Source organism: Lipotes vexillifer, unplaced genomic scaffold (genome assembly GCF_000442215.2).
Source record: "Lipotes vexillifer unplaced genomic scaffold, Lipotes_vexillifer_v1.1 scaffold890, whole genome shotgun sequence".
Classification (NCBI taxonomy): Eukaryota; Metazoa; Chordata; class Mammalia; order Artiodactyla; family Lipotidae; genus Lipotes; species Lipotes vexillifer.
This window is the reverse complement of record NW_006776053.1, coordinates 1,393,536-1,401,231: the sequence shown is the minus strand read 5'-3', so window position 1 is coordinate 1,401,231 and position 7,696 is coordinate 1,393,536. Positions and strand designations below refer to the sequence as shown.

Here is a 7,696-nt window from a genome sequence, read left to right as displayed (position 1 = left end):
CCCCTCTGTGGGGGTCTCTTCCCCAAACGGTCCCTTCGGCGACGAGCCCCTTCCCCTACCCCCACAACTCTCCCCCACGCGGAGCCCTCCTCCCTCCGTGGACTCTCCCTCTGCGCCCTGCCGCCGCCACACCCTCGACCCCTTGGTTTTCTCTGCCCCTCACCTTTATGGAGCTTCTTTCCCTCTCTTCTGCGGTGCCGCGCTTCCGTTGCTGCCCCAGCCTCCGCCTCGGTGCCGACCCCCAGTTCCGTAGCTGCCGGCTCAGCCGTTCTCTTTCGGACCCCGCACCCCGCCTTTCTGCGCTCCTTCCCCGCGCTCTCCTGCCCGCCTGCTCCCCCGCCCTGCTCAGCCCCTTCTGCCCGCTGGCTCAGCTCCGGCCCGACCGGGTGCCCGGGACACCTGCCTCTTCCCTTCTTAAACCCGTCTGTCCCGGCCCGCGCCTGCCCAACCTCAGTTCTCCTCTTGCTTTCGCGATCCCGGAGCCCAGGCCCGGAGGATTCCTCACCTGGCCTGGCCCTTCCCACCGCTCTCTCCCTGCCCCCACGTCCGGGCCGAGTCCTCAGGTTCCTCGGGGCTGTGGCTGGGCCCGACTCACCCTCCTCCCCCCACCGGCTCTCTGCTACCCCCGCAGGGTGTTTTATTTGTATCTGTTTGATATTTTCCCCCTCAGTGTTTGCCGCGGAATGTTTTTATTGGTAACGTGTAAGGAGCTTTTGTGAGGTCGTAAAAGGTGAACTTTTGAACTTGGAAAGCGCCCTGGAGCAATTAGCGCAGGCGTTAGCCCCGGGAGGCCTGCATTACAAAGGGTGCTCGTACCGTCCCGCAAACGCTTCGGCGGCAAACCCGATTTATTTATTTATTTGCCCTGCCTTCCACCTTTCAAATCTCCTCATTTCCGAATAAAGGGCAGGCTCTCGGAGATCCTTGTCTCCTCCCCTCTCTGCGCCATAAATGCGCAGTTCTCTGAAAGATCTAGGACCGAACAGTGTCTAACAAGTAACAGATTTCAAATTGAATGCAAACAGCCTGGACAGTTAGGAGGCACGAAAAATTAATTGCTTTAGCAAGAAGTTTCTCAATCAGGACAGTGACCTGGCAGGTGTGAAGAAAGTAACCTGAAAATAGGTCACTTGGGTGCTCAGTTGTTGAATGAATAAGGAGCTACACAAGGGGAGAAATCTTGGGGTGGATCTGCACCTTTATATATTTATTAACTCATCAAACATTTATTGCCAGTTTGAGTAGATCTTTTTTTTTTTTTTTTTTACCAGTTAAGGGAAAAGTCTGTTTCCAAGAGAGCCTGGTTAACTTCACTAAATGTTGCTGACTAAATAGTGGTATGTTTTCAAAGCTCTTGTCCTTTTCTGAGATGTCTGTGATGTGCGGTATCTAGGTGGCTAGCAGTCCCTTGGGATGTCTTTGGAGACTAATTTCTGAATGTGAACATGTTTGAGATCAATAAAATCCCGTGTCACAAAGGAGGAGGCTGGAATCCAGTTAGCGTAGAAGGAGACAGTATCATAGGAACAAAGGATTTCTTTAGTGCTTTTGACTTGTGAGCTTTTTAAGAGGTGATTTGGTTTGGTGTTAATGTGTTAAAGTTGTAAATCGCGATGTGAAATTTATCATGCTGATTTTTTACCCAAGTCCTAGATCTATGTTATGGCCCGTATTAGTGTATGTATTTTCATAATGCCTTTCTGTGTGTCTATACTTCCTGTATCCACCTGTGCGACACGTAGCTGATGGATTGTACTACAGACAGTACTTTCAGTTCTACTTGAGAATATTGTTGTAAGGGAAGCCTACGAAGTGCATTTGCTATTAATTATTCATTAGTACATTTTAAAGAACTCAGTGGTAATTTTAACTCTTAATCAAATTTCCCTTTCACAGCCTCATTTCCTCAGTGGTCTGGACCATTTAAAAGAATGTTATCAAGCAATACATTTAGGCTAAGGTGGCATCAGTCCAGTTTAGTGCTACAAATATTTCCTTTTTGTTGAAAACAGAATGGGATTTTGGCAGTTTGATGGGCTTTAAAGAAAATATGTGAAACATTAGACTGCTGTGGGAAGTTTTATTTTCTAGTGTAAAAATGAGCATTGTCTACTGTTTTACAATTTATGTTCATTATCTTTTATAACTTAACATGCTCACAGAAGAATTACCAAAAAAGAAAAAAAAAGTTTGGAATGGTGGGACCTTTTTTATTTTTTTCTCGTTCACTTACTAATTAATATTTTTCTCCAAAAGTAAATGAAACTGCTTAGGTTCCAAGCAGAGAAAATGAATTCTCCTGGCTTTTTATCCTAGCGACTGATTTCTATTTTATATGAACTATTTGCAGTAGATAGCTATCTAGATAGGAGGTCTTTTGGTTTGTGTCATGAAGAAATAAACTGGAGGTGGAATTTTAGAAATGTTTTCCTGCCAGAAATGCCACTGATGCTGAATTTACAGTACTTTAAATGGTTTTAATGGTTTTTATTATTCTTTTGCAATAGAGTTGCTAGCCTTTTGATGCACCATCATCCTTCCAGGAATTCCCTGTGCTGACTGCGCTAGATATTTTCAGTTGTTGTTTTTAGGTTTTGATGACAAACATGAACTCACTTAGTCATAATTTTAAAGGAAGATGAATGATTTGAGGAAGTATATGCTGAATATTGCACTTGTTCATTTTATTTTAAGAGAATAAGGGAGTAGACTTTTAAATATTTCAAGCAAAGGAAGATAATAAGCCACTCTAAGTAATTAAAGGCATGTTTTATATAATTACACTTTAGAGGAATTGGAGAGTTCACTAAATAACATCATGCCCTTTTTTTGCTAAGACCATAGCATCTGAATGTTTATCCCTGAAAATACATTAGCAGTTGTTTTCCATGACAGTCTAACTTTTCAGTTCTGTGACTTTAGGTCAAGTTAGTTCTGAGTCACCTCAGAATTTTCTACTTCCATTTAAAAAAAAACATACTATAGTACTGTTGTTCTTTAGTAAAACAGCAAACAGGTGTTTTTTAAGTAGGTTCTGTGACCTCCAAAGAACAGTGAAAGGCAACAATGAACAGATTCATTGGTGATTTTGAGCAGCTGAGGTGTGAGATGACCACATTTCCAATCTCATATTTACCATCCACTATCTTCTTTCTGAGCATTTCTGTTTCATGTAATCAGAATATGAACATGACATGTTCCTAATCCATAAATCATTCTGAATTCTATAGCAAAAGTGCGCGCGCGCGTGTGTGTGTGTGTGTGTGTGTGTGTGTGTACTGCATGAATTAGCATGTGAAAGGGAGTTAGCGAGGGGGAGGAGGGAGATGAGCTAATGAAAAAACTGCTGGTAAATTTCCTAAAATATGTCCAAATCATGTATTCTGTATTTATTCATAACTTCTTGGTTTCTCAAATTTTTCTACTTTTTCCTGGGGTTGTGGAGCAAAGGTTTAAAAATCTAGGTTTAGGTTAGTGGAGATTGGAGGGTAGAAATGCCAACTCCAAGTATGATATTGGTCAAGGAAGTTTCCATACCACTTCTAGTGCCTGTTGTGCAAGATGGCTTTAAATTGCTAATGATGCTTGCGTGTTCTGGGACCTGGGGCTGTATTTGTGAGTTTCACACTTTGTTTTTATAACTAGGTGGGTATTTATTGGTTTGTGTTGAATAAATTGGCCCATTAATGAATTGTATTCAGATGGTAGCTTTTGGCTTCAGAATTTCAAAAGCCGGGATAGCTCCTTCCACATTAGAAGACTCTATTTTCAGCGAGCTCCTGTAGGACTTCGGGGCCTTGTCATAATTTTTGGTTCTTGTATACTTTTGTGTTGTAGCCAAGTTAAATGACATTTTCCATTTAAGTATTTTTTCCATTTATATAATTAGGTTGAAAGTTAAATTTGGGAAGATGCCACTTACGAGTAAATTTTACGTTGTTGGTCAAATCTACTCTATTAAAGTAGGACAATAAAAACGCCTTATTTTATGTGAACCAGTCGTCTTATATGTGAAAAAGGTTCACAGTCAGAAAAATCAGAAGTTATGAATCAACAGATAAATCTTGCATTTCAACAAAGAATAAAAGAGTCTTTGAAACAATTTTAAATAGAAGGTAGCTATTGAATATGTCCACACAGGTAGTGATCTAATATACCCAACTCTTCGTAATACTTCGAAAGTATTTCTGAGACCAACAAGTTGTGAAAGAAAACGTTTTCTTTCAAACTTTTGTATTCTTAAGGTCAACTTTTTCCTGGTTCACGTAATTTCTTAAGGGTTTATGGATGCCTTTGATCGATAACTAGGGTTCAGAAATACCAGCATTATTTAAAGTCAGCAAGAAGTACTGAGCAGGTAATTCTTTTTCGGTTGTTGCGTCCCTGTTAGAGCCGAAGATTCAGATTCGTCTGAACTTACTCTTATATTAAAAAACAAAAAAAACCAAAAAAACAAACTCTGGATTAACTTTGATATACAGTATTCCAAGAATCAGGCCCAGTCTTCTATTTATTGCTTGTTTTCCACCATGGCTTGTCTTTATGAAAAAGATAAGACTGTTAGACCTTAGATAATGGAAAATTAGAATAAAACCATTGTGAGGTGGCTAACCTGCCTTTTCAGTGTGGTTTAGAAATAACTATAAATAGAAAACTTTACTTGAAAGATTAAAACATTTCCTACTTTATTTCATTCTTCCCTTACTACCTGCTGTTAAACAGTAGCCTGCAGAGAACAGCTTTTCAAGAAACAGATTTTTTTTTGTTTACGATTATTTAAATAAGACTTTACTATGTAACCTGGTAATTCTAATTAACAGTGATTTAATTGGGGAGCAAACCAGGATTTCCTCATCTGGCTGCCGGGGACCTGAATTGCTTTTTTCCCCACCCCCAGCAGCACCAAATCTTTTGATCCCTAAGCTACATTGGTTGTCATTTGAGAAAGCAAACTGAGAGAAAATAAGTTGTGAAAATAGTCTACTTTGAGGCTTCATTTGCATCTTGGAAGTTGTTCTTAGAAAAAAAATTATAGGGCTAATTGAATCTTTAAAATTTATTTTGAAGGGCGCAAACTCATGTCTAAATAGAAAATTCCTGAATTTCCTTAAAAATACATTTTTTGCTTTAAAAATTTGGGGGATGTTTTAGTATTGACAATCACTATTTCAAAAGAGAAATTATCCTTATTATAAGTCCACAGGAGGCACTCAAGTGTTTTGAATTTCTTTAGGAATGTGTGTTTGGGGAAAACAAAAGTTAGCCTTTATGCAGTGGAAAAATTTTCATTCAAAGTAGTTGTGGTTTCTCCATCAGCATTATATTAAAAAGTTCAAATAGAGAATCACAGATTCTTATGTCATATACTTAATAAACTACAGTTTGTTATATTAAGAGTTAATTTTAAAAAGTATCTTTAAATGATGAAGTCTTTGGATCTTAATTGCAAACCGTACACCTTTCAGTTTGTTTACATGGGAGAAGCTATTCAAGCATAAACCACAGATGGCAGTAGCAGCATATTTTTCTATTTTCTGGACAGACTCTGGCCTTTAGGTTGGTGTCAATTCTACGGGCTCTGTTGATACGTCAGCTGCCAAGTATAATGTTTCCTAAACCAATTCCCTAGGCAGCAACATGTAATGTATTCTGGAAACAAATCCGGGCAATTGATTTGAAGATACACTCTGTGGGTGGTTTGAACCAGAGTAGTGATTTTGCTCATCTCAGAGTGAGAAATCATAAAGAGAAATTGGTAATAATGATGAAATTGAGTCATAAGCTGTAGCACATTGGAATGGCAGTGGTGATATTAGCAAAGGATATATCAAACATAGATACTTGCTTGAACAACTGTTTGCATTGGAAACAATTTGTAGTTTTTTAGAAAATATACTCAAGAATTATAATTTTGAGAGAGAGAAATGCACAACTAAATTCTTCATGTGGAAGAGGTAGATAGCCTTCTCAGCTCTTTATTTCCAACTCTTTATATTTCATAGTATCAGGGAATTTTGTATCGTCTATAAAAGCATTTCAGAGGTCTGTGAATGCTTGCTCTTCCATCCCATCATTGTAGTGTCAAAATTTCTGTGTTCTTAATTTTTCCCTTTAAAACCATTGTTTGAAAAAGGACATACTTAATTAAACAGATTTTTTTTTTTTTTTTGGCGGTATGCGGGCCTCTCAATGTTGTGGCCTCTCCCGTTGCGGGGCACAGGCTCCGGACGCGCAGGCTCAGCGGCCATGGCTCACGGGCCCAGCCGCTCCGTGGCATGTGGAGTCTTCCCGGACCGGGACACGAACCTGCGTCCCCTGCATCGGCAGGTGGACTCTCAACCACTGCGCCACCAGGGAAGCCCCTTTCTTTTTAAAAACTCTGTAAAGGGGCTGTGAAGGAAAAAAAATGAAAATGAGTTCATATCATTTTAAGTTTTCTTTACTTGAGACTAAATGAAGTTCACGTCACTGAGTTCTCTGATAAGGCTTTTGTTACCTGCTACATGAAACCTGTTGCTTAACTGTTAATTATTTGTGTTAGAAATTTTCCAATAGAACCTGTTTCCTCACCAAGGGTGGATTTATAATTGTGGAAATAAATCTGACAACACGGAAATACTTTATTACTTGATAAGAATCATTGCTATAAAAATTAAATACTTATGAGATAAAAATCCTATCTTGCTTTTTAAAACTTCCATCAAGAATAGTTGTGATAAACCATAATGGAAAAGAATATTAAAAAAAAGAATGTGTATATGGATGTATAAATGAATCACTTAGCTGTACTGCAGAAATTAACACAACATTGTAAATCAATTATACTTCAATTAAAAAAAATAAGTAAAAGAAAAGAACCCCAAATTATGAACATAAAAGAAAAGAATAGTTGGCTTGTTTGCTTTCAGTAGACATGTTTGGCTTTCACAGAGCCTTCTAAAGTTGTGATTTTGGCTAAGTCAATTTGTAGATTGGTTTTCCTTTAACCTGGTTTGCACTGAGAGGTGGTAATAAAATCTGTAGAGGAGAAGTATCTCTCTTCTGGTGTTACGAATACCCTTTCCTAGTGTGAGTAACATTTTAGTGTAAGTCAATGACTGTTGTTAAAGGGTTAGGGATTTACTCCTTAGGGGTAGTTGCTAGGTAGAATTCATTCTGTAGTGAGCTTGCTGGCAGAAGAAATGTCACAGAACAATGTAACAGTAAGGAGTAACTGGATCAGAACTTAAGATGAAGATTGGTGGATGATGAACGATCAGTGTGATATTTGGGCTACCTTTCTGAGAGCTCTCTAGTTATCTTGATGTTCTTGCAGTTTCACGTAATGTACCTTTCAAAGCATTTTTGTGTTCTCCGGGCAGGGTAGGGGGGCAGCTTAGTAATGAGAAGATACATGCCTTTCCTTTTTCATTTTAATGCTTGGATATTATTTCAAGTTTCAGATGAGTTAAATTGTGCTAATTACTAAACTTAATAACTGAGGCAGATTTGGTTTTTTTCTTCCATATTTTTGCTGTGCTCTTGAAATCTAAATTGTTAGGAGGCTTCTCTCTAGCCTTACAGTCCTTCCTCCAAAATGCCTTTTTAGCAGGATAATAAACCACCTGGGGGAAATCCCCCACTGATATCTATTCAGAGGGCTTTGTTTTTTTGGAAGTCGCAGTAGTAGTCTCAGCAAAGGAGGAAGGATTTTGGT

The 7,696-nt window shown here is 39.0% G+C and overlaps 1 protein-coding gene across 1 annotated transcript in view; it reads left to right on the top strand.

The window, feature by feature from the left end:
- NR6A1 (nuclear receptor subfamily 6 group A member 1) overlaps positions 1-7,696 on the top strand; it is a 218,897-nt gene that overhangs the window by 1,192 nt on the left and 210,009 nt on the right. The gene's annotated exons all lie outside the window — the stretch shown is intronic.